Source organism: Hyperolius riggenbachi, chromosome 6, assembly GCF_040937935.1.
Source record: "Hyperolius riggenbachi isolate aHypRig1 chromosome 6, aHypRig1.pri, whole genome shotgun sequence".
Classification (NCBI taxonomy): domain Eukaryota; kingdom Metazoa; phylum Chordata; class Amphibia; order Anura; family Hyperoliidae; genus Hyperolius; species Hyperolius riggenbachi.
In genome coordinates, this window is record NC_090651.1 from 76,456,539 (window position 1) to 76,483,138 (window position 26,600).

The window sequence follows — 26,600 nt, forward strand, 5'->3', positions numbered from 1 at the left end:
ATTCCAGACATAATTGGACGACCCGGAGGTCTTTCCTTGTTTTTGTGTAGCTTTGGAATAAGATAGAAGGTGGGTTTCACATACTCTACCACCTTCAAATATTCCAATTCAGTCCTTGTTATAAGGCCTTCCGAAAGGGCTTCTTCCAATTTGTCATTAATTTTATTGACCAGGTGGGGGAAAGGGTCTCCGGTGAGGCGATGATAGGTGGCCCCATCATTCAAATGACGGTGTGCCTCCCTTAGGTAATCCTCTTCCTTCCACAAGACCACGTTCCCCCCCTTATCACTTGGCTTAATGACTACACCTTTTAGATCTTTTAATTCTTTTAAAGCTCGCTGTTCATCTTTGGACAGGTTGTGTTCACCCAAGGGGGCCAGTTCAAGGGCTCCTATCTCTTTAGCAAATGTTTCCAAGAACACTGACAAATACTTATTTGAACTAATTGGTGGCATGAAGCTAGATTTTTTCCGCAGGCCTGTTGTCGGAATATGACAATCAGTAGGGGCTGGGACGGTCTCCTCTGTTCCCTCCCAGGATGTTTCTACATTGCCCTCATCCCATAATAGTTCCAGGGCCATAAGAGCTTCTCTCTCATCCAAATTCAGGCATTGATAATTGGCTCTCACATTAAAGTTCTCAATATGAGAACTTTGTTTATCTTTATACATTAGTTTCAACAGAGTTCTTCTCAGAAATAGTATAATATCCTTATAAACAGTGAATTCGTCACCTTTTTGGATTGGGGCAAATGATAGCCCTTTTGATAGCAGGGAAATGTGACGTGCCTCAAGCCTGAATTCGGTGAGATTCACTACATTGACCCCTATTTGTCCCTGTTCTCCTTGTTCTGGCTGCGTCCCCTCCTCGGTTCTTCCCTCTGCTCTTTCTCTTTTGGTTCCCTTCCCCTCTGGTCCCTCCCCTTTGCTCCTTTCCCTGAACCTTTTCCTCTGTCCTGGTCGTCGTCTTCCTGTTCCTCTCCATCGTTCTCGTCTAAAAAATTAACCTGTCTGGGACCTATCCCTTCACCTATTCCTTCAGGATTCTCCTCCTTGTTCTGTTCCTCACCCCCTCTGGGTGCTGAAGCAGGTGGGCGTCGTGGTCGGCTCCCACTGCCTCTTCTCCTTGATTTTGAGCGTCCTCGCTTGGGTTTCAGGGATGGATCGAACACTGCTTCCAGATTCCATTCTGAGACATCCTTTTGGAATTTAGTTTGTTTCATCTTTTTAATAGTAAATTGAGCCTTTTCCATATGAATTTTCAAGTTATTGTTTAATTTCAAGAAATCAGGGTTCTCTTTAAAGGCATCTAGTTCTACACTACTTTTCTCCACTGCCTCTGATAATTCCTCTAGTTGTAATTTCTCCTCTTCTATAAACAAACTTAGAATGTGTAGGCCTCTCTTCAAGCAGTCCTCTTGCCAGATCTTTTTAAATCTTTCAGTTTGTAAATTTTCAGCTGGCAATATTCGTTCACGTATACCATGTGGGATAATCTTCGCTTTATAATAGGACTGCAGGAAGGAGACGTTCCACCTTCTCTTAAGTTGTTTTTCCATTAAATTTTTATGATTCCGAAAGAGTTGCCACAAGGGCTCCTTTTCATTGCCTACATTACTGGAACTCCCTATTTCTGGTTTTGAATGTGAAAAAGCTGCTTCTATTTCCTGTTCAAAGGTATCTGGTATTCTATAAGCCATCTTTTATCCCACACACTCACCTCCAACTTTAATACAATACACGCATATACTAATTGAATATCTGGAATTAGGTGGTCCACAATAAAGATTCCCCCCACACACATAAGGGGGTGAAAAAAGAAGGGGACTGCTAGGACTAATGGTTTTCAAAACCGTATATCATGAACTAAATAAGACTAGGGAAAGGCAGTCCTCAATGATTTGGAATCAAGATTTGGGTATTTAATCTGGGGGCTTTTTAGCTCCTCAGGAAAGGACCACACACAAATCCTTGGGCCCCAAGAAAAACTAAAGTACATAACTTATTTACCACAGAGCGAAAAAAGTTTGAAAGTAGGACCTCAACAGGATTCCAAAAATTTTACATGTGTGCATGAATAAGTTCACTCACAAAGTTGGCTCGCGATCTTAGGGCAACCACTATGGTCCCTCTATTGTGTGCAGTATTTATTCTGTTTGGGTGCTCTCTTCAACTTAATCTACATTCCAAAACTGTATCCCCCAATCAGGGGTGCAGGCAAGAAGAAGAGTAAAACTGGTTCCGCAGGATTGTGTTTGGTAACGATATTATTTACTGGAAGAAAAGGCACCCTATAGAGTGGTTATAATAGACGATTATCTCACAGTCTTAATTATCAAAGGGATTTATTTATGACTTAATTCACAATGCATTTCGCTGGAGCAGCCAGCTTTTTTTTAGGTGGAAGTCTAAAATAGTAAAAGTTCAAAGGTTTGCACTTAGCAACAGGTATATGCATTTAAGTCATTTTAACAATGTCCATGTTAGCATAATTTTTTAAACAATCTCCCCATTATCATGAGAAAATCATAAAACAATTAAGATACTCATCAATAAAATCAGTAAAATAAGACCGATCTGTTATATTTAAAGTGACACTGAAGCAAAAAAAAAAAACAGAACTTATGATACAATGAATTGTATGCATACGGATAATTAATACAACATTAGTAGCAAAGAAAGGAGTCTCATATTTTTTAGTAATATAGCTTTATTTTTATATCATTGTATCATTCTCTAATATTTGCAGTGTACAAACTACACTCTGTATTTTAAGCTATGAAACAGAGCAGGGCTAAAGAGCTTTTGAACTTCCATGCAGGAAAACCTTGAACAAACAAGAAACAATAAGAGACAGGTTGAGAAAAGTGCTTCAGAAAACAGCACTGTAGCCGACCAAGCTTGGTCAGCTTGGTCGTAGAGCTCAGAGAAGTTCTTTTGTATAGATAACAACTGACGTTTCTTAACTCTTCTTGTACTGGAAACAGTATGAGACTCATATCTCTGCTACTAATGTTTTATTTCTTAGATGTACTACACATACAAATCATTATATCATAAGTTTATTTTCACTTCAGATTCCCTTTAAGTTATTTTTGTTCAATCATCTATTCATATTTTGGGGGGGTGATGTGCAAAACAGCAGGATGGTAAAACTAATAGTAATACAGAAAAAATAAATAAAGCAAAAACCTAAACTAGAAGTAACAATAGGATTAATCATTTCCCATAAAATCAGATTGGCACATATATCCAGGTGTGCTAGCAAAACCAGCATTATTGACAATCGCACTCGCCCCCTTCTGTAGGTGTTTTATTTATACCTTGTTTGGTCATATTTCCGATGCTAATATCATAATTATCATTTAGAGTAATCTGCAATGACCTGGGAGCCACTAATACAAGTCAACACAAGCAGAAAAAACAATATGTGGTTGGGTCTTGCACGAGATGTCAATTGATTTCAGCACTGAATAAATGACACACAGGCTATAATTTCACACTGAATCACCCTACAAATCACAGTTCACAATGCAGCACTCAGCTCTGCAAATCCGCCTTCATGTTTTCCTAATGGGGCAGCGTCAAAGAGTTGAGAACATTGACATACAATGGAGGGAGAGCCTGGCATTTATATATATTATACACACACAGGTTCACAATTAAAACGTAGATCTCCAAGAATAACAGCAAAAAGCAAGCAAGAACTGGATCAATCTCCCTTTCAAGTAACAGGGTGCTGCTCTGTGATCGGATGACGTACGCCAACACATCAGATTTTTGTCTCATGCAATTCTCTATGGTTCTCTCATTTCTTAAAATCTGCAGTAATATAGAATAGGTGACAAAGAACTGCTACTGGCCTGTGAACTATTTATTTAAGGGTCACTCCAGATTCTGAAGCCTTCCAAAAATCCTGTTTATTTGACACTTATGTAAAGCGTACAAGGCTGGAAGGTATAATGGTTAAGGGCTCTGCCTCTGACACAGGAGACCAGGGTTCGAATCTCGGCTCTGCCTGTTCAGTAAGCCAGCACCTATTCAGTAGGAGACCTTAGGCAAGTTTCCCTAACACTGCTACTGCCTATAGAGCGTGCCCTAGTGGCTGCAGCTCTGGCGCTTTGAGTCCACCAAGAGAAAAGCTATTTGTCTTGTCTAAAGCACTATGACCATCGCTAAAACGCTGCATTCCCGTGGCAGAACAATGTAATTAAAACCTCCCCCCTAGTCCCCAGGGCAACATTCGGGGCTCCTTCCTGGTAGAGGCAGAGCTTTGTGCAGTAGCGCTGCCTCTACTCGCATCAATCTTTGTGAATCTCTGCCTCCTGCTGCCCCTCTCAGTCTTATTTCACTGAGAGGGGAGGGGAGAGGCAATGATCAGCGGAGTTTGACGCTAATGGAGGCAGAGCTACTGCACACAGCTCTGCCTCCCCGGGCAGCAAAATTGACGATCTGGAAAGCCGTGGAATTTTGCCCCCGTATTTGGTGGGTTTAATTACATTGTTCTGCAGCGGAAATGCAGAGTTTTAGCTATGCTCACAGTGCTTAACATAAATGTCAACTAAAAAGAGGATTTTTGGAAGGCTTCAGACTCTCTTTAAAGTCATAGTTCAGTTACAGTTGGTCAGTATTGTCTAATGTGGGGTTTGAGAGTTTGACATGTAAGGTCTAATGGAATTTGTAGGTATTTGGGGCTGCAACTGTAAAATCTAACTGCCAGTTGCGTAACAACAGAGATGTAGAATTTGCAGCAGCAGCAAGGCCCTTGGATCTGAGGGTTCCACATGTGGCTCTCCACCAGTCCCTGTATTAGCTTTTTATTGGTGCAATAGTGGTAATGACCACCGATATACTTGCCTTGAATGGTGGTAATCATTAAAGGACCACTGTCGCGGAAATTTTTAAATTTTAAAATACATGTGTGCAAGACGTATATTTCCCTGAGAATAAAATGCACTATAAATTACTTTTCTCCTGTGTCCCTATTGCTTATAATAAGCAGTGAAAATCTGACAGCTCTTGCAAGTTTTGGACTAATCCATCTTCTCATAGGGAATTCTCAGGGTTTCTTTATTTTCAAAAGCACTTATTGAACGTCAGTTGCTCTGTGCAAATTAGTAGGCTGGCTGGCCAATAGCTTTGTTTAGATCCTTTCCAGGGATTGCTTTTGTATATAGCATATAGGAAAAATGGAGAATCCCCCAAAAGGAGGTGGCCTAGTCCAAAACCAAGATTGGATGTGTGTATGCACCTCTAGTGGTTCGAATCGTTTCCTTTTTTAATTTACAAAAACTTTTTTTAACAATACTTTTTTTCCCTACACGATTGTTTTAAAATAACGTTCTAACAAATGAATATGTAAAACTGCTTGAACTTGGACTATAAATTCATCTCCAAGCACTCATCTAAAAATGGCACAAAACTGCTTAGTAATCAGAGATCTCAAATATAACCCTCTTGTGTGAAATTAATCTGCTACTGAAGAAGAGCTTGTCTTAAAATTTTGATCACATGATGAGAAGCAGCAGTGTGAGAGCTGTAGGTAAAACTGATGTGGTTTGCATTGCATTGTGTTGCATCATCCTGCTGTACAAACTGCAAAGGGGCAGGCACAGGCTGAATCTCTCTGAGAGCAGTCTAAAGCAAACACAACGTGTGCTGCAGGCAGGGCTGGCCCCAACATGAAGCTGACTGAATCACGTGATTCATCATTCAGGGTGGCCTCTGCTAATCAATCACCAAAAAATATAGTTCTGCGACAAGGGGGTTACACAAAACTAGAAAATGTTTTTTGCATGGTGTGGGTCCATGTTAGTGAACTTATCCTTAAGTGTGTTCTTAATAACATAAAATAATGATGGATCAATAATACAACAGACTTGTTAATTTTACACCACTTATAAGTAGACATAATTAATGAGATGCTAAGAATTGTGGATTGCAATGCCTGTAGCCACCTATGCTGCAACACATCCACACGCAGATGTGAACAAAACATAGAGGACACTGAACTGGTCTGCTCTGCTCCGAATGGAGAGAAGATGATGGGAACCGAGTCTAATAATAAATGTCGTGCTAAGTGTTGTTACTCACTGCATATATCACTATATGGCAGACACTGCTGCCCTCTATGTTGTTAGCTCTATAGTAGTGACATCATCTGTTGTGCCTATAGTTATTAGGATGGATGATGCTGCACACATTGTGCTATAAACGAGGTCATGCTACCTATAGCAGAAATGGAGAGGACCAGCACCCAAAATGGGGATAGACATGTGCTAGGAAGGAGGGGACCCTGTAACCCAGCAGGATCTTGAACAATAGAAAGGAGGATTCGACAGACGCTGTTTCGGGCACAAAGGACTATGTGTCTGAAACAGCGTCTGTCGCTGTCTATATCTACCTCTCTGTTTTAACTTCAATAAAGAGCTATACTTTTCTATGTGGAGCGGCAGAATCCTCCTTTTTAATGCTACCTATAGCACTCATGGTTGGGTACAGAGGCAGCAGTGATGTAGATGAGATGTAAACCTAGTGATACTCAGACAATTTTAATGGGTTTCAAGCCTGGCACTGACCCCCCTGGCAGCGCAGAGCAGTGATTAGGGCAGATAAAAGCACAGACAAGTAGTTATTAGTGTGTGGGTGAACACTCACCAAGCTGCAATAACTGGTTTCATTGACATTTCCATCAGATATGAAGCAACATGTTTACCTAGCGAAGCTGTGAATATAGGGATACGGAGGGAGGCTCCTGGGTCAGAATCTGGGGCAGTGAAAATTGGATTCAGGCTAGAGAGCAAGTGTCCTCAGCTATCACTCTTTTCATCCACCCACACGAGTGTATTACAATACAGCATGATCCACACCTTTCTTATAGATGACATTTCATGCAGAAATCATTATATACTGTACCTACGCTTCTCAGTGACATATATGCCCTTACACAAGAAAAGCCAAATCTCTAAAATCAAGACTAGCAGATCCCCAAGTATCTCATAAACAGGTAGCTGCAGCTGTTATGCAACTACAGGGTCCATCTAAGAAACAGCATGGAGGATGAAACTTTGCTGTAACAAGCTTGAAATATGTATTTCTGATTGGTTAATGGATTCAGTACACAAACTATATTCTGTTCACCTTGACAAAAGGGACCTGCAGATTTCTGATTGTGTTGTTATCAGGGTCGGATTTTGGGAAGGTCACAAAGGTCCAGGCCTTGGGCAGCTGCAGCCCAAGGGGCGGCTGGACATGGGAAAGGGGCAGCTAAATATGGAAGAGAGGTGCTGCATATGGAGGAAGCTGCAAATTAAAAAGAGAGGCTGCAAATGGGGAAAAACACATAAAAGAGGAGTGCTGTTGCCCAACAGAGCTGTACATAAAAGAGGAGAGCTGCTGTGCATGGATATTAAATATGGAAGGGGGGGGGGGGCTACACATGGAATGGCAGGGGGCTGTTGCAAATGGAAGGAGCAACAAGAAAGTTGGCCTAGGGACACTAAGCGCATAAATCCTATAATGCAATAGTTGCCACTTGGGCTAATTTAAAGGGATCCAAGTCTGGGTCCAGCATGCGCAGTAATCCCAGACTGGACCCGACTGAGCCAGTTACCGGGGCTGATCGCAGCTGAACGGCAGACCACGGGAGGACCATGTGGGACGAGTTTATGGGGCTGGAGGAAGCCCCGGGTAAGTATCAAATCTTCAGAGTTTAACATAACTGGTTTACTTTAACAATGAACAATTATCCAATGACAGTTGCTTTTGCTTACTTTTGAGAATTTCACGAAATTCTCACAAATGTGACATGTACAGTAACGACACTCTAAGTACAACTGAGTACAATCCTGCAGCGTCACAGGGAAACAAACCATTGGCTCAGTTGTGATGACGCGATGTGTCTATACATTCTGTGCTTGTATATCAAGATGTTGCCTGTTTTTCAAGTCAAAAATTCATAAAATGATTTGCTTGTCTTGCAAAGCGCTCTTAAACCAACTTACTTGCAATCCAAGGTTTTACTGTACTTTGTACTTGTCAATTCACCACAGCAAGGTTCCCTCCTTAGTATTGTTCCCTACTCTACATATGCCAATCAACGTGCAAGCAAACGCTTCAAGCTCTAGAACTTGAGCTTCAAGCTGAGGTTTAGGAACACATGCATGCACATAAACCAGTCTCTTCCTCCAGGGAAGGACAGAGTGTACCACTCACTCCATTGAAGGACAATTGTAGCAAGAGGGCTATAAAGGGTGCCATGTTTATTTCCTGTTAGGGCCCTTTCACACCGGGGCAGTGCGGTATTTTTTACCACACCCCACCACCATGCAATGAAAGTCTATGGAGACTTTCATACTGTGACATTACGGCGCGATGTGATGGACGTCCAGAAGTACGTTACCACTCGGCTTATGCGTCGATCTGCGTTGGCCCGGAAGTCATGTTAGTCTATGGCGATGCGCGTCACATCCTGCTTGGCCGGTGGCCAGACAGGGAATACTGTGCAATAGCGCTGTGTTCCCTGATGGCCTGTTTTGGAGGGTGCAATGCTGTGCATCTTGCATGGCGCGCCGCATCACCAATGCTGGTTTGCAGTGTGAAACCAGCCTAAAGCAATACCAGTTGCCTGGCTGTCCTGCTCATCCTCTGCCTCTAATACTTTTAGCTATACACCCTGAACAAGCATGCAGTAGATCAGGTGTTTCTGACATTATTGTCAGATCTGACAAGATTAGCTGCATGCTTGTTTCAGGTGTGTGATTCAGACACTGCTGCAGCCAAACAGATCAGCAGGGCTGCCAGGCAACTAGTATTGTTTAAAAGGAAATAAATATGGCAGCCTTCATATTCTTCTCACTTCAGTTGTCCTTTAAATAAACAAGAGAGCTATAGAGAGAGCTTCAGCCTGCAACCAGACCACAATGGCTGCTGAGACACATTCACAAACAAGGGCAGCTATGCCATAGTTCCCCAACCCTGTCCTCAAGGCCCACCAACAGTACATGTTTTGCAGGAAATCACACACAATCACAGGTTAACTGCCTCTGTGGCTTTTCACAAAACATGTACTGTTAATGGGCCTTGAGGACAGGGTTGAGCTATGCTCATCCTGCTGCTACTTAATTATGGTACAAATGGGTGATGCAAGATGTGGTCAATTAACATGCAAACAATTATTCACCACTTCCCATTCCTGGGTTTTTACTCTTATAGGACCACACTATCGTGAAAATTGTAGAACTTAAAATACATGTAAACATATACAAATAAGAAGTACATTTCTTTCAGAGTAAAATGAGCCATAAATTACTTTTCTCCTATTTTGCTGTCACTTACAGTAAGTAGTAGAAATCTGACATTACCGACAAGTTCTAGACTATCTCATCTCCTCATGGGGGATTCTCAGGGATTTCTTTATTCTCAAAAGCACTTAGTAAAATAGCAATTGCTCCGTCCAACTGCCAAAATAGTGTGCAGCGAGCAGGGAGGTTGGCCAGCATCATTGTATAAATCCTTTTCATGGAGTGTGTTTGTAAAGAACAAAGGCCATGCTGAGAATCCCCTATGGAGAGATGGGCTAGCCCAAAACCTGTTGGTTCTGTCAGATTTCTACTACCTACTGTAAGTGACAGCAACATAGGAGAAATGTAATTTATGGCTCATTTTAATGTAAAAGAAGCATACTACTTATTTGTATTTTTTTTATTTGTATTTTTTTCGCGATAGTGGTCCTTTAATGTTGGGAACACACGATTCAATTTCCAGTCTGATCGACGTGTAATCTGACAGGAAGTTGTATCGGGTATACAGTACATGTCCAAATTGCTCCCGATTGATAAAGGGATTGATTTTCTGATTATAACTTCGCAAAATTGATCCCTTTATCGACCAGAAACAGATCGGACAAGTCCGAAATAATTGTCTGATTTCTGTCGATCGAACTGGAAATTGCATTGTGTGTTCCTCGCATTAGATACCTGACAATTTCAGCTTTGTCACTATTGATACAGATATAACTTTTTATTACTTATGCCATCAAAGTTGATACATATATTTGTGTTGGTTTTTTTTTTTTTTTTTTTGGAACAATCCACTCTTTGTTTGGGTGATATTTCTTTTTGGGAAAAATAGGCATAAATGTATGAATTAGACATTTTCCCTGCTTTATCCTTCCTAATTGTCATATGAAAAGTGCCATAGTTTTGAAATACCACAAAATACATATTGCTGGTCACATCCCGGTTAAAATGATACCACATATGCCATATTTCACCACTAGATGGGCATGTACCATTATTGCAAGCATATGCACAAGCAGCAGGAGCATGTGCATGCACAGAGGTGCGTATGCATGCGTCTATGTTTATTTGTCCTCTGCCTCCCTTTTAGGAATCTTTAGTATAGCCAATTAGGGTGTGAGAGTCCTAAATGCAAAATGGCAAAATATGTTGTATTGAAATCCAGTAGTTTAATCATAACCCCTAAAACCCCTCTATACTCTAATCTGGCACACTGTATAGATATAGTATAATATAAGAATTGAGGGTCAAACAACTAGATATCATTTATATAACAGAGATAAACAGTTACAGTTGTATTAATACAAAGCCTTTTGTAGGGCGCACCGGTATTGCACTACAGATGTGGCCAGAGGCTGGTGAGATGGTGCAGAGTCTGCAGCTATGCTGGCCCAGTGCTGAGGTCACAACATAAATTCTTGGAAAACACACTTTGATTTCACTCTAATTGGCTAAGAAATATAAAGTTCAGAGGAAAATAATTATAATAATCAAGACAATGATACTCCACCTTCATTAAAGGTCGAGCCCAAATGACTCACGTCCTGTCCTGGGCCTGAGAGAGTGAAAGAAGCAAAACTGATAGAGCCAGGACACAAGTAGCAAAGACCGGTGATCCAGCGTGGGCAGATGAACAGAAGCAGAGCCAACCGCAATACCAGCACAATGCGTGTCCAGAGCAAATATACTGCAGGAATAGCAGGATTAAATCAGCTGGATAATGTGTCCACTTTCTGCAGGACTGTAGAGAGAGTTAGTCAATGCAGAATATGCTGTAATCAAAATTCTCTTGGGACAAGTTCAATAAAATTCTTTACGTAAGATTGGTTGATTTTGCTGTAGTTCTTTTACAACTTTCTGCAAACTGTCTGCAAACAGCTGCTTTTCCCCATGAATTGGACTGTTTTGCAGTAAATGTCACTAATAGGGATGATCAAAGAGATGCAAATATTTCCGAGTTCATGCAGATTCATGTACATTTCTATGCAAATATACAGTATGCAGCTTGAAAATGGACCAATCAAAATCTTTACATTCCCCATTTGTCCATCTTCTATAACCGATCTATGTCAGAGCTGAATATCAATCTGATCAATCAATCAAATAGGATTTGAAGTGAAAATTGCATGGTGTGTACCAGGCTTAAAGTGATTATACTCCCAAAACTTACATTTCAGTAATTACTCTTAGTTACATAAAAGAACATTTGAAAGCATTCCCAGGTATTCCCTCTGTGTAAACTCCTTTATTGTCTCTGCAGAGAGCAGGAAAAGTTAGAGTACAAAACTGTCCCTGCACTTGATGCGACTTTTCACCAATGTTGCGATCATATTGCAACGCAATATATGTAGTGTGAAAGGACCCTAAAATGATAGAGCAGGCCGTACATCAATTCTCCTGTTCAATTCTCCACAGATTCAATCACTCTGTTGCGTGTCTGATCCGTTGAAAGCCAATACAATTTGGCATAAAATTGATCAGAAGCATCAATCAAACTTAATGGAAATTTAAGGGCGAGGCAGGAGCAGTGGACAATCGATGGGGGATTGCGTTGCACTGCATCAAAAATTGCTACGCTGCAGTTAGATTGATTTTCATTAGATACCCGGCTGAAAGTTATTGACAGTCATTGTGCTTTGTGTGAAAGGAATTGATACCTCTGTGATCAGACTTTGATCGGAGAGAGATCAATCCTTTTTCTGCATCTGGGGGAGATGATGCATGGCCCAACATCTTTCTAAGCCTCTCCTTGCTACACAAGTCTGTGCTAGGCTTATTGCCCACTAGTAGCGCTTTTGCATCGATTGCCGATCACCAGCAATTGGCAAAGTGCTGCACCAATGGAACCCTATGGGGAGGGTTCCACAGCAGCATTTCAATCACAATGTGATGCCAAAAGCGCTGCCTACTGCAATTTTGCAATCTACCTGGAGAGATCACTATGCAAGGCAATGAAGAGCCCTTATTACCAATCGGACATGCTCAAAAACTGGCTAGACTTCTTTGTTGCAGGTACCTGCAGCTCCCTCCAAGGGGCGTAGCAATAGCCATAGCAGCCATAGCAACAGCTATGGGCCCCTGGAGAAGAATGGGGCCCAGATAGTACTAAATGTGTTCACTATTAACTTTGCTTTGTTGCTCCACCCTCTGCCTTTGTCTCAGTGAACATAGTCTATTCACAGTGTGCTTTTTGTGAACTTGTAATTTGACCAATCAACTCATATTCATAGGGTAGGGACAGATAGCATTGCTCAAGAGTGCCTAGGGATCGGGGGCCGCTGTACACACACCTTCCACTGTGCAAATCATTTGCGTGTCGCAGGTCAGGGATCGGGGGCTGCTGTACACACGCCTTCCACCGGGCGAATCATTTGCGTGTCACAGGACAGTGGGCTGCTGTACACACGCCTTCCACCGGGCGAATCATTTGCGTGTCGCAGGTCAGGGATCAGGGGCCGCTGTACACACGCCTTCCACCGGGAAAATCATTTGCGTGTCACAGGTCAGTGGGCTGCTGTACACACGCCTGATTATTGGCTGAGGAAGTCGTTATTGGCCGCCTCAACTGACTTGAGTCAGGCGTGTGTACGAAGCTTAAGTCCTGCAGCATATACACTTGAGCAGCTCCAAAGGCTTTTCAGATGGCAGGAACAACAGGGAGGCTGCTAGACCAGCAGGTACTGGAAAAATCAGCAAAAGAATTATAACTGAGCAGGTCACTATCTGCACAGAGTATCCAAAATTAGGAAAAGAAGTCCAGGAGCAACTTCGCCACACACTGTTTTCTGTCTGGATGTTGCACCACTGTTGTTCAGTACATGTAATGGGCATTAAGGCATAATAGGTGTGCACTCGCTCTTTGTTCTCTCTTGTTTTATATACTATCTGCACAGAGTTTGTATGTCCTCCCCGTGTCTGTGTGGGTTTCCTCCCACATCCCAAAAGCATACAGATAAATTGGCTTCCCCCTAAATTGGTCCTAGACTACAATGAACACAGGACTATGGTAGGGGTTAGATTGTGAGCCCCACTGAGGGACAGTTAGTGACAAGACTGTATACACCCTGTAAAGCGCTGTGGAAGATGTCAGCGTTCCATAATTTAAAAAAAAATATAGATTTTTTTTTCTGTATATTTAAATTCTACTTTGACATGGCTTCTAATTTTATTTATTTTTTGTTTTCCACTAATGAGCAAGGCCAGATTATACTTTTTTCACCCCAAGGCCAAGTATGGGGCTCCCCTTCCATGTGACAGCAGCGCTCTCCCATTCCATGTGCAGCCCCCTCTTCCATGTGTAACATCCATGTACTGTAGCCCCTCTCCCATTCCATGTGCAGCCCCCTCTTCCATGTGTAACATCCATGTACTGTAGCCCCCCTCCCATTCCATGTGCAGCCCCCTCTTCCATGTGTATCATCCATGTACTGCAGCCCCTCTCCCATTCCATGTGCAGCCCCCTCTTCCATGTGTAACATCCATGTACTGTAGCCCCCCTCCCATTCCATGTGCAGCCCCCTCTTCCATGTGTATCATCCATGTACTGCAGCCCCTCTCCCATTCCATGTGCAGCCCCCTCTTCCATGTGTATCATCCATGTACAGCAGCCCCTCTCCCATTCCATGTGCAGCCCCCTCTTTCATGTGTATCATCCATGTACAGCAGCCCCTCTCCCATTCCATGTGCAGCCCCCTCTTCCATGTGTATCATCCATGTACTGCAGCCCCTCTCCCATTCTATGTACAGCCCCCTCTTCCATGTGTAACATCCATGTACTGTAGCCCCTCTCCCATTCCATGTGCAGCCCCCTATTCCATGTGTAACATCCATGTACTGTAGCCCCCCTCCCATTCCATGTGCAGCCCCCTCTTCCATGTGTATCATCCATGTACTGCAGCCCCTCTCCCATTCCATGTGCAGCCCCCTCTTCCATGTGTAACATCCATGTACTGTAGCCCCCCTCCCATTCCATGTGCAGCCCCCTCTTCCATGTGTATCATCCATGTACTGCAGCCCCTCTCCCATTCCATGTGCAGCCCCCTCTTCCATGTGTATCATCCATGTACAGCAGCCCCTCTCCCATTCCATGTGCAGCCCCCTCTTTCATGTGTATCATCCATGTACAGCAGCCCCTCTCCCATTCCATGTGCAGCCCCCTCTTCCATGTGTATCATCCATGTACTGCAGCCCCTCTCCCATTCTATGTACAGCCCCCTCTTCCATGTGTATTATCCATGTACAGCAGCCCCTCTCCCATTCTATGTACAGCCCCCTCTTCCATGTGTATCATCCATGTACTGCAGCCCCTCTCCCATTCCATGTGCAGCCCCCTCTTTCATGTGTATCATCCATGTACTGCAGCCCCTCTCCCATTCCATGTGCAGCTCCCTCTTCCATGTATAACATCCATGTACTGCAGCCCCTCTCCCATTCCATGTGCAGCCCCCTCTTCCATGTGTAACAACTATGTACAGCAGCCCCTCTCCCATTCCATATGCAACCCCCTCGTCCATGTGTAACATCCATGTACTGCAGCCCCTCTCTTTCATGTACAGCTCCCTTGGGCATCAGCTTCCATTTTCATGTATTGCTCCCTATTTTTAGCCTTATCTTTCATTATGTAGCAACCCCTATTTCATGTCCAGGTGCCTCCTTAGGCTGCAGCTGCCCAAGGCCCGGGCCTTTGTGACCAACCCAGAAATCCGTCCCTGTAGTAATGAGTATTTGCTGCTAGCAGAATTATGCTTTAAGATGGACGGAAAGAAGTGAAAGTGGTCCGCAGCAGCCCACCCCTCCCGTCATAGGTCACTGATATGTCACACTTGCACAGATGCTCTGTGGCTGCCGCGGTAAGAGAGGGTGTTATAGGTTAGCTTTGGAAAGGCATCCTGTATCCTAAGCAGCTCACCACCATGTGCAGTTCCAGCGCAAGGCTTCACAGGAGAAAATATAAACCTTCACAAGGGCTGGGCAGCCTTCCAAGGGAGAGGCCTTCACTCTTCCAGGCTCTATGATTAGAAAGTGACGGGACCAGATTGGGAAGGAAGTCATTGTTAATTTCTTATGGAGCAAACATCTTAGTCAGAGCGACAAGCCCACAATTCACTCACCCAAATAAAGTCTGCTACCGTGGATCCACGTGAGAGGGTCACACACACCACCACCGTGCCTGTCCTGTCATGTGCCGGCACGCTCACTGCTGCTCAAACGTTAATTAGTAACTCCGCTCCAATTTATCAGTGTTTCCAAAATTGTCTCCATTGCAGAGAATATAGAACCTCCATTATACTGTGTAAACAATGCAAGGAGGAGGACTGTGCAGCGTGACAATCAATCAGAGCAATCTACAGCCATCTCTTCCTGTGCATCTGCTGCGGAAACCTGGGGACAAAGGCTGTCAATCCTTTCCCTGCATGCATTTCTGTCTCGCCACAGAGGAAATTTATCATCATTGGGTTCGTACTGCAGCAAAGGCGCATTTACATCGCAAATCAGTTGATATTCATGGAGCATTTGCGCATACATCTGAAAATGGCGCCTGTGAATAATGGCGCACAGTGTTGCCGCTAATCCGTTTGCCGCTTATCGCTATTTAACGTTAAAGCCTTATTGTTATTTAGCGTTAAAGCCTTATCGTTATTTAGCGTTAACACACAGAACCCTCTCTGTACCTGTGCCTAACCCTAACCACCCCCCTGGTGGTGCCTAACCCTAACCACTCCCTTGGTGGTGCCTAACCCTAACCACCCCCCTGGTGGTGTATATTGTACTGTAACTATACCTAACCCTACTCTCACACAGAACCCTTCCTGTACCTAACCCTAACCATCCCCTTGGTGGTGCCTAACCCTAAGACCCCCCTGATGGTGCCTAACCCTAAGACCCCCCCCCCCCCCTCTGGTGGTGCCTAACCCTAACCTTGACAGTGTTACATTAAATCCATTCACCGTTTTGCAGTTAAATAACGTCTGCAGTTTGGCTTATGTAGGGCGCTATTGATAAATAACGTTAGTGTGTGCCACTATTGATAAATAACGTTAGTGTGTGCCACTATTGATAAATAACGTTACTGTGTGCCGTTTTTCTTCTTTTTCCCTGTGCACCATTATTATGCAGCACTAACGATAAATAGCGATAAGCGTATCTTTTTAATGCAGCGCCATTTTTATGCATAGGCGCTGTGCGCCATTATTCACTGATCCCACATTTGCAGGGGACTGTGCAATCTCTCCCAAAGACTTGTTACTCTGCTCAGAAAACACATCATCATACATACAGATTGACGTTGTGTGCTCAAGGTCAAGGCAGGTAATTTGCTTAGAACCAAATGCAGGGCTGGGCCGAGACACAGGCTGGACAGGCTCCAGCCTTTGAGCGCGGGACTACGAGGGCACGGGGAGGAGGGCTTGACTTCTATCCTCTCTCCCCACAGCCCCTCTCCTGTCACTGTACCCTGCTGCCACTCCCCCGCCCCCCGGAAAAGTAGGGAGCACAGCCGCCAGTGAACAAAGATTACAGCGCAATTCATTCACCTCCGTGGGCTCAAGTCCGGGTGTTAGAGGTCAAGGTGACAGGTCTCTTCTGTCTCCTCTGTAGCGCCGCCGCTCACGTACATCCTGTATCATTGTATGAGGAAGTACACGTGTGGTGGCGCTTACCTGGTGCACAGTATGATGCTGGAATTAGGTTGGAATCCAGGCACCTTCTCTTTTAAAATTTGCAATAAAAAGCCCCCTTTAACCACGAAAATGAAGCTCCGCCCATGACTGCAATAAGCTCTGCCCACCCGTGGGAAGCTTAACCCCGCTTGGGACACTTTGTATTGAGGAGGCTCCAGACAGGAATCCTAGTGTGGCCATTCTATTAGCTGTGTGGGAGCAAGTAAGATGGTGCCTAACAGCTGCACCCAGTGTGACTTCTGCCTCCCCAAGCATTCACAGTGACCTTTCCCTCCACCTAGCACCCATAGTGACCTCTCCCTCCCCAGCACTAGCAGTGATCCTGCCTACACAAGCACCCACACTAACCTTTCCCTCCCCAGCACCCACACTAACCTTTCCCTCCCCAGCAGCCACAGTGACTTTTCCCTCTCCCAGCAGCACCCCCCCCTGTCCCCAGCAGCACCCACGGTGACCTCTTCCTCTCCAGCACTAGCAATGATTCTCCCTACCCCAGCACCCACACTGATCTCTCCCTCCCCAGCATCCACACTGACCTCTCCCTCCCCAGCACCCACACTGACCTCTATCTCCCCAGCACCCACACTGACCTCTCCCTCCCCAGCACCCACAGTGACCTTTCCCTCCCCCAGCAGCACCCCTCCTGTCTCCAGCAGCATCCTCAGAAGACCTCCCATACCAAAAGCAGCACTTACAGTGACCTCTCCCATCGCCAGCACCCACAATGACCTCTCCTAACACCCAGCATCCACAGTGACTTTTCCCTTCCCTAGCAACCACACTGTCCTCTACCTCCCTCAACACTCACAGTGACCTCAGTGACACACACTGTACTTTGGCACCTCAACATGCACTTCAAGTTAGCACAAACTGGACCTTTGCATCTTGCCACTAGAGATGGCCCGAACGGTTCCAGGCGAACTTCCGGTGGTTCGCGTTCGCCATGTAACGCAAACTTTTCCGGAAGTTCTGTTCGCCCTCATAGAGCACCATTCCAGACCCTCTACATCACAGTCAGCAGGCACATTGACCCTCTACACCAGACCCTCTACATCACAGTCAGCAGGCACATTGACTCTCTACACCAGACCCTCTACATCACAGTCAGCAGGCACATTGACCCTCTACACCAGACCCTCTACATCACAGTCAGCAGGCACATTGACTCTCTACACCAGACCCTCTACATCACAGTCAGCAGGCACATTGTATTCAATTAGGCTACACTCTCTCCTGGAGCCCCCCCCCCCCCCCTTATAAAAGGCAGGCAGCATCAGGCTTTTTTACTCGTGTGCCTGCATTAATTAGTGAAGGGACAGCGGCTGGCAGACTCTCATAGGGAAAGATTAGTTAGGCTCTTGCAGGCTTGCTAGCTTGCTCCTGGCTGGTTGTTATTGGTAAAATAGCACCCCTCAACAGCTCTTTTGAAAGCTAATGTTCTCCTGATGTGTTTTTTTTTTTGTGTTGCCCACTGACACTGCATTATACAGCCCTATCTGTTGCCTATGCCTAGCTAACTACTGTTGCGTGGATCGGAGGGTTGGCCCTAGTGCTGCACAGCCGCAGTAGCGGCCATGCGGAGTGCGCAGCCACGGCCATCTTTATACAGGCAGCAGAGCCCGACCCTGGCCATGGGGTCGGGAGCCATTCGGGGTCATATTGAGAGGCGGGGACCCGGCGGAACGGCACGGAGGGCGCGGACGGCGTCCTCCGTGCCATACAAAGTCATGCAGGTAGTTAACGTTTTTTACATTTTGGGGGCAGATTTTGGCCTCGGAAGTCCTTTAAGGACAGTAGTGATTGAAATCTATGCCCTGTTTTGGTGTTTATCTGTCTGGCAGGGTGTAGATTTCAATCAGCCGCCGCTGCGCGCATCCGTCCTTTTCGACGCTCCCGCCGATCTCGCCGCTGTCTCCTCGCCGTCTCCCGCCGCAGCTCACTCGCTCTGCCTGTCTCTATGATGGCAGAGCCCTGTGAGCGGGTCAGGAGCCGCTTTTATTGGCTCCTGGCCCTGTCTTTCAATGTAAGCAACTCCCATTGGCTTACATTGAAAGACAGGGTCAGGAGCCAATAAAGGCGGCTCCTGACTAGGATTCTGCCGTTTCTGTACCAGTGGTCTCTGGTCTGGGGGGTAAAGACCGCTGGTACTTAAGTGGTTAAACAATACCCATTGCCTGGCTATCCTGCTGATCTCCTCTGGCTGCAATAGTGTCTAAATCACACACCTGAAACAAGCATGCAGCTAATCCAGTCAGACTTCAGTCAGAGCACCTGATCTGCATGCTTGTTCAGGATCTGTGGCTAAAAGTATTAAAGGCAGAGGATAAGCAGAACAGCCAGGCAACTGGTATTGTTTAAAAGGAAATAAAAATGGCAGCCTCCATAGCCCTCTCGCTTTAGATTCAGTAGTAAAAAGCATATTTCATAAAACATGAACTTTCAGATAAACTGATCCCTGCTTATTCCTATGAAGATTGCGTGACTCTGAAATCCCAGCATGTAGGATGTACAGTGTTGCTGTTATATGGATGGGGACACACAATGGTGTCACAAACACCACTGTCATATTTATGTCATTTCGCCCACACTCATCTTCCATAACACATAAAACAAAGCTGTGTTGAGGACACTTTTTATCTCCTCTTATAGAGAATGTGTGATTAGCAATAAATCTTGAAAGGGACATTTCAGAGGTTCATGAGGTCATCAAACTTCAAAGATGACAACAAGCAAAAAGTGACAAACTGGCTTCCCCTTTCATATTGCCGATAATTAATAGGACGTCCTGCCTCCAGGTATTTGAAGATTAAGGCCATGTTTTTACATGTGACGCGACAAAAATAAACGGTAACACTTCAATACAGCTTATAAACAAGAACCGCATCCTGGGAAGACAATTATTGTCTTGAGTGAGCTCCTCTGTTTAACCATCCAACTCATCAAAACCTGAAGCTTAAAGAGTGAGAGTAACACTGAGGCTGCCATCTTTATTTCTTTTTAGAAAAGCCAATTGCCAGGCTGCCATGTTGAGCCTGAATCTCATGTAAAACCAGCATGCAGCCAGGGTGCAGCTAAGATTTTGGTGGCCCCAAGCAGTCCCTGACTTGAGGCCCCATCAATGAAAGAAGCAGCGAATGCATAGCCATACCACGTGGAGCTAAATACTAGCAGTTTCTAGGCTAAATTGCACCCAAGACGAGGGCGTAAAATGCGCCCGCTCCCACGAGGAGACAGGTATAAGTGCCCGCAGTATAGATTAGCCAGGTCTAGCGCTGCCCCCAGTATAGGTAGCCAGCTATAGGTCCAACCCAGTATAGGTAGCCCGTATAGATGCCCCCCCGTATAGGTTAGATAGGTAGGTGCCCCCATATAGGTTAGATAGGTAGGTACCCCTCAGCATAGGTTAGATAGGTAGATGCCCCTAGTATAGGTTAGATAGGTAGATGCCCCTCAGTATAGGTTAGATAGGTAGGTACCCCTCAGTATAGGTTAGGTAAATGCCCCTAGTATAGGTTAGCTAGGTAGGTACCCCTCAGTATAGGTTAGGTAGATGCCCCTAGTATAGGTTAGGTAGGTACCCCTCAGTATAGATTAGATATAGGTTAGGTAAATGCCCCCAGTATAGGTTTGCTAGGTAGGTGCCCTTCAGTATAGATTAGATAGGTAAATGCCCCCAGTATAGGTTAGATAGGTAGGTGCCCCTCAGTATAGTTTAGATAGGTAAATGCCCACAGTATAGGTTAGATAGGTAGGCTTCTCCAGCATAGGAGGGAGTGGGCAGAGAGAAGTTTCAACTCACTTACCACCGATCCCCACACCGCACAAAGCCTCTATCTTCTTCCAGTCCTGGCGTCCGTCGCATGCGGTTACATCATCACAGGGGGCGCTGTTACCATAGCGACAGACGCCGCAACAGGATAAGGCTAGAAGCTGCGTGCGGTGCGGGGATCGAGGAAGGTTAGGTGAGTTGAACTTTCTCTCTGCCCACTTCCCCCTATGCTGGAGAAGCCCCCCGGCCACTGCTGCTGCGCCCACCCTCCTGCTGCACCACTTGAGAGCCAGCCGCCAGCAGCAGAGCGAGGCCCCCTGCAGAGTGAGACTCCAAGCGGGGGTGTGGTTCGCCTGTATGCTGGCGGCGTCCCAGCATGCAGCAGACATACTCAGAAGCCTGCCATACTTCTTGTTCTTGGTCAGTGGCTGAGAAGGCATAAGAGTCAGGAGATCAGCACAACGCACCAATGTATGAGAGGCCATAATGCAACTTAAATGTGAAGTTTGAGCTGAATAACAGTTAAGCCTGGTTCACACTTCACACACATATTGTAAATCTGCACATTTCTGTTTTGGTCCTGTCCTGTCAGTTATGCATCAGATTTGCAGCCGTTTTCTATCAGTTTTACCTGACCAGACCGGAAATGAACACCTTTTATGTGCAGCCATAGAAACACATGCAAACTGATACAAAACGGACCGGACTGGAAATGTACACCTTATATATGTGAACACATCCATAGAAACACATACAAAACTGATGCAAAACTGACAGGACCGGACCGGAAATGTACAGATTTATGTGTGAACACAGCCATAGTGCTAAACTGATGCCAACTGTCAAAAACTGACAGGACTGGACTCCTGCCGCTAGAGAGATACGTAAAGAGTGGCTGAACTAACGGGACCCAAAACCAAAGCTGCAGGCAGCAGGAAGGCGGCGTGGGAGTAATCTGTGCACATGGGGCAGGAGGAAGCCCCAGGTATGTATAAAATGGTAAGTATTCTTCATCTCTGGTGCACTTTAAAGAGACAAATTTGTAGTGGGTAAAAGAGACACCCATTTGTGATTCCTCCTCCTGTACAGTTCAGGGAACATTATTCAATCAAAACAGTAATAAGACCTTCTTAACATGGACTTGCTAAATATTTCAGGCAGAGATTTTCCAGCCTGTTGAAAACCTTTTTGTGATGGATGGAGTCTCTGGGTTTGCAGTAGGACGTTGCGTTGTAAAGTTGCAACGCAATATTACAATGCAACAAATAAGTGGCAACGCAGATTAACACTGTGTTACCATCGCATAACGTAGGTACAATAAAGCATACAGTCAAAGAAAAGTATGCTTTCCTGTAGCTGGTAATGTGTGCATTTAGCGCAATGCATGCAACGCTAACGTCGCACTGTGAATGTCGCATAGAGTTTTAATTGTATTGAGGTAAGCTGTGTTATAAGACTTTTTAGCGCAGCACCGCAACGTCCTACTGTGAACCTAGCCTCATTCTTTTTGCTACAAATGTTTTTCTGCCAAATCAGTGAGAATGGGTCAAATCCATCCCCATGGGCAGATCCAGCCTCCATTGTTGGTGACAGATGTGTCTCCGATGAATCCCCCCCATGCATCGATGATGAAACTCTACAGAGACAGGGGTGGGGGAACACACTGACGGTGGAAGTCGCACGCTCTTCCATAAGAGATGAAGCCACAAACCCTGTCAGACAAGTTCACTCTGTACCAATCTCTTACATCATCATAAATTAAGATTCCAAAACATGTGATTCACTCCTTTAAAAATCACGGCACTTTATGTCTGTTTTTGTGCGTCTTATGTTTCTTTCATTCTGACAGTAGGTAAAATAGGAACCTCTCATAAAAAAAGGAGCACCGTGTTTTCTTTTCTTATTGTTAGGATGAGAGAACAGGGCGCGGATAGTCTCTCTGACCACCACTCGCCTGCAGGGCGTGGCTGCACTACTCACTTGACTCATCATATAGGCTACTCTGTCAAAGTTGGTTGCCCCTTCAGCCCAAGCAATTGACTGGTTGGCTGGCCCCCTCAGGCATAAAAGCACGACACTCGACTGTTGCGTCAAGCACGTGTGGTGGCTTTGCTTTCTTATAGTGACAGCGCTGTGACTGACAGCTCTCGATGCTCTGTCGCTCTGACAGGAGCCTCTCCCATCCAGGAGCCAATAGAGGCTGAAGATCAGAAAGGTGACACACGCGCTCCGACAAACACGTGGGAGGCCTCAGAGTTCTTGTTTTTCGGGACTCTCATTGTAAGCCTTTTGATCTGACACCACAAATTGTTGGCACCCTCCAAGACACACAATGCAGATGAAACGCTTGGCCCACAGGTTACGACAAGTCTGGCTGGCAGTGCCAGAGACACGGAAAGCCTGCGGCATGATTGCCCCAGAAAATACCATAATTCCTGGTCATAATAAGCTGAAACGATTGTAACAACTAAGGAGAGGTGCAGCTGCTTTCGTGCTTTTGAAGACGAGTTTCTGTGATATCTTTCCTGGCAAGCAACCTGGGATATTCTGAAAAGTTTAACGGAAACTTCACTTTAATTATAAAATTGTCATAAATATAGATTGGCACTGCATTGCTTTTAGTAAAATGTTTTTAGAAATCAACTTTGCATTTTACAATTTCCATAACTGATTGCATGCTCAAATGACTCTCCTTACAGCCTTTTTGACAGTACTAAGAGTAGTTTGCTTGGAGTACTGTTGTCATGAGATTCTCTGGAAACCAATAGGCTGCCATCCGTCCAATTTGCAGGCATGTGAAAAAAATCAGACGGCATGCTGCATTTTTCCAAATTGCACACACAAATTTGGATGTGTTTTACATCACAGCCGTGATGGAAGACGCAACCAAAATTGGATGTGCTTCTGGGCACAGTTCTCCCAGGCAAATATGCTTTGGGGCTTAGTGTTAGGACAAAAGAAAAATCCCTGCGCAGTCTTCGGCTGATGGAGTGTTTAAAAATGGATGGGTGCTGCTCCACAAGCTGGGTGGTGCCAGCAGATCTAATAGAAAGCACAAGAAAACAGGAGCGCACCGCTGGTGCAATACATTTTTTACTTGGTATAAACACGCATTAAAATTACACTTACAGTGTGAAGAAATTAAAAGCGCCTGTCAAGCCTGCCGGCAAACCTCTCCTCTCGCCCGCGCTTGGCCAGAGCGACGGGGTGCGATGGTGTTTGGCGTAAGAGCGGAGGCGGTGGGCGGAGCAAGGTGATGAAGGCGTGGTTAACGCTGAAACGTTCTGACGTCAGACGGCACTTCCGTGACCTGGCTCCGTCCACCGCCTCCGCTCCCACGCCAAACACCATCGCACCCCGTCACTCTGGCCAAGCGTGGGCGAGAGGAGAGGTTTGCCGGCAGGCTTGACAGGCGCTTTTAATTTCTTCACACTGTAAGTGTAATTTTAATGTGTGTTTAGACCAAGTAAAAAATTTATTGCACCAGCGGTGCGCTCCTGTTTTCTTGGGCTTAGTGTTATGGTAGGGACACAACCCAAGGTGGGATTTCTTCTTTCCAGGGGTGTTGCTAGGATCCTAAGAGATCCGGGGCACTTTTGGGCACTCCAGCTGGAAAATGGATGTGGCCATGCACCAGAATGTGGGTGTGGTTATGGGTGGAGCCAAATTTACATGAACTTAACAGCAGTCTAAGCATGCCTGCCTAGCAAAATGTTGGATGAAGCCCCCTCTCCATTAATTAAAAAAAGAACCACAGTTTCCTGCATGCCACCATAAAAGCATCACAGCACCCACCATGGCACCACAGAACCCAGCATACCCCCATTGATGCACCACATCTCCCAGCATGCCCACCAATGAGACACCACATCCGGGGCACGTGCCACTAATCTTTGGGGTTAGCAAGGCCCCTGCTGCTTTCACTATCAGGTACAGCTATTGGCACCAGTGTGTACTTCTACACACTAAAGCAATCAGCTCAGAGATAGCTATCCAACGTATTGTGAAAGAGTCTCCAACAAATCTGCAGCATTTCACGCCTCTTTTCCAGTATATGAGCTCTCTCTGAAAATGCAGCACATAACAAGCACTTCCAGTGTCAGCTGTAACAGCCAAACGCCGGAACATGTTTTCCTACGTAAGAAGATGGAAACAGGTGGCCATCAGCAAACGACTCAATTTATGTGACTCAGGCTGGAGTTTTGTGCGCTAATCTCTGAATTTTCCATTCAGCAATTGTAGATTTCATCACACAGAGATACAATGTTACAACTCATGTAACTGCTGTTTTTTTTTTTTTTTTTTTAATCCAGATTAAACATGAGCTATGACATAGGAAGGGCAGTGGGTCTAATCAGGAATACAGAATGAATGACATACACTGATCAGCCAAAATCTTACCATCAACTGCCTTATATTGCATAAGTCCCCTTCATAGCTCCCAACTGTCCATCTTTTGAAGGGACAGTCACTGTTTGGGAGCCCTGTCCCTCTGTCCCTCTTTCAAGACTTTCTCCCTCTTTCTGTGTAAATATATATATATATATATATTTATCTACTAAAAAATGTGTTTGACTCTAAACTTTATTCCCATCCTTTAAATTGATATATTACTAATTTTAAAATTTTAACATTTGTTAATATGAAGGAACATGAACCGGGATAGAAAGGACTAGTGTGGTTTGAATTGTAAAACAACATATTTTTCTTATGAAATCTTTATGGTATGTGTGACTAGGGTTGTGACTGGGGCGTGATCAGGGGTGTGGCGTAAGTGTCACTCTTTCTCATCTCAAGAAGTTGGGAGGTATGCCCCTTGTCCTGCTAAAGGTGGCCATACATGGTACAATTTTTCAATTAGATATTTTAGTTTGATTATTCTGTTAGATCGAATATAAAGATTTTTCCAGCATGTCCGATCATTTTTACCGAAAAAACGGGATAATCGTTCGAATTTCTTGATCGAAAAAAAAAACATTTTCAACTTTCATTCAATTCGATCATTTAGATCGAATAAACGGGAAAATCGAACATTTTTATTGTATCGTGTATGGGCACCATAAAACAGCTCTGACCAATCAAAGCACATACTCATTTTAACAGTAGAACCTTAACTACCTGCCGACTGCCGCAGTATAAATCTACGGCGGGCAGGGGGCGCTGAGTTCTGACCTGACGTAAACTCTACGTCCCATTGACGCCCCCCCTGTCCCCGCCGCTGTCGCCGCTCGATCTCCGCCGCAATATGCTGCCCTGCCGCCTCTATGACGGCAGAGCACTGTGAGCCGGGCAGGAGCCGTTTTCATTGGCTCATGGCCCTGTCATTCATGTAAGCCGTTCCCATTGGTTCTGTGCAGCGTCACTCATTCATGTAAGGGTACGTGGCTAAGAACTTTCAGACAAGGATCTTTTCAGAGGGTCCCAGCAAGGAGCGGTGGTCTGGAGGAAGAAGTGGGAAGCCACTGGAGGATTCAGGGGCCTCCGTCTACTGAGATAGATAGGTATCTGATTTTCCTTTTTTTTAATTTACAGGTTTGCTTTAAAGAGAAACCGTAACCAAGAATTGAACTTCATCCCAATCAGTAGCTGATGCCCCCTTTCCCATGAGAAACCTTTACCTTTTCACAAACGGATCATCAGGGGGCTCTGTATGGCTGATATTGTGGTAAAACCCCTCCCACAGTGTGATGTCAGGACCAGTTTTGGTTCTGACATCACACTGTGGGAGCCTTGTTGCACTGTGGGAAATAACAGCTGTTTACAGCTGTTTCCAACTGCCAAAAAAGCAAGCAGCATCTTCTTCCACTGCCAGCAGTAAAAATGTCACCATGTGATAAATGTCAGAGTGTAAAGC

General features: G+C 45.0%; 1 long non-coding RNA gene across 1 annotated transcript in view; it reads left to right on the forward strand.

The window, feature by feature from the left end:
- LOC137520941 (uncharacterized) overlaps nt 1-11,119 on the forward strand; it is a 281,855-nt gene extending 270,736 nt beyond the window's left edge. Inside the window, exon 4 of the long non-coding RNA XR_011021972.1 lies at nt 10,820-11,119. This is a non-coding gene — a long non-coding RNA (uncharacterized lncRNA). The remainder of the gene's footprint in view (nt 1-10,819) is intronic.
- Nucleotides 11,120-26,600: the final 15,481 nt, after the last annotated feature.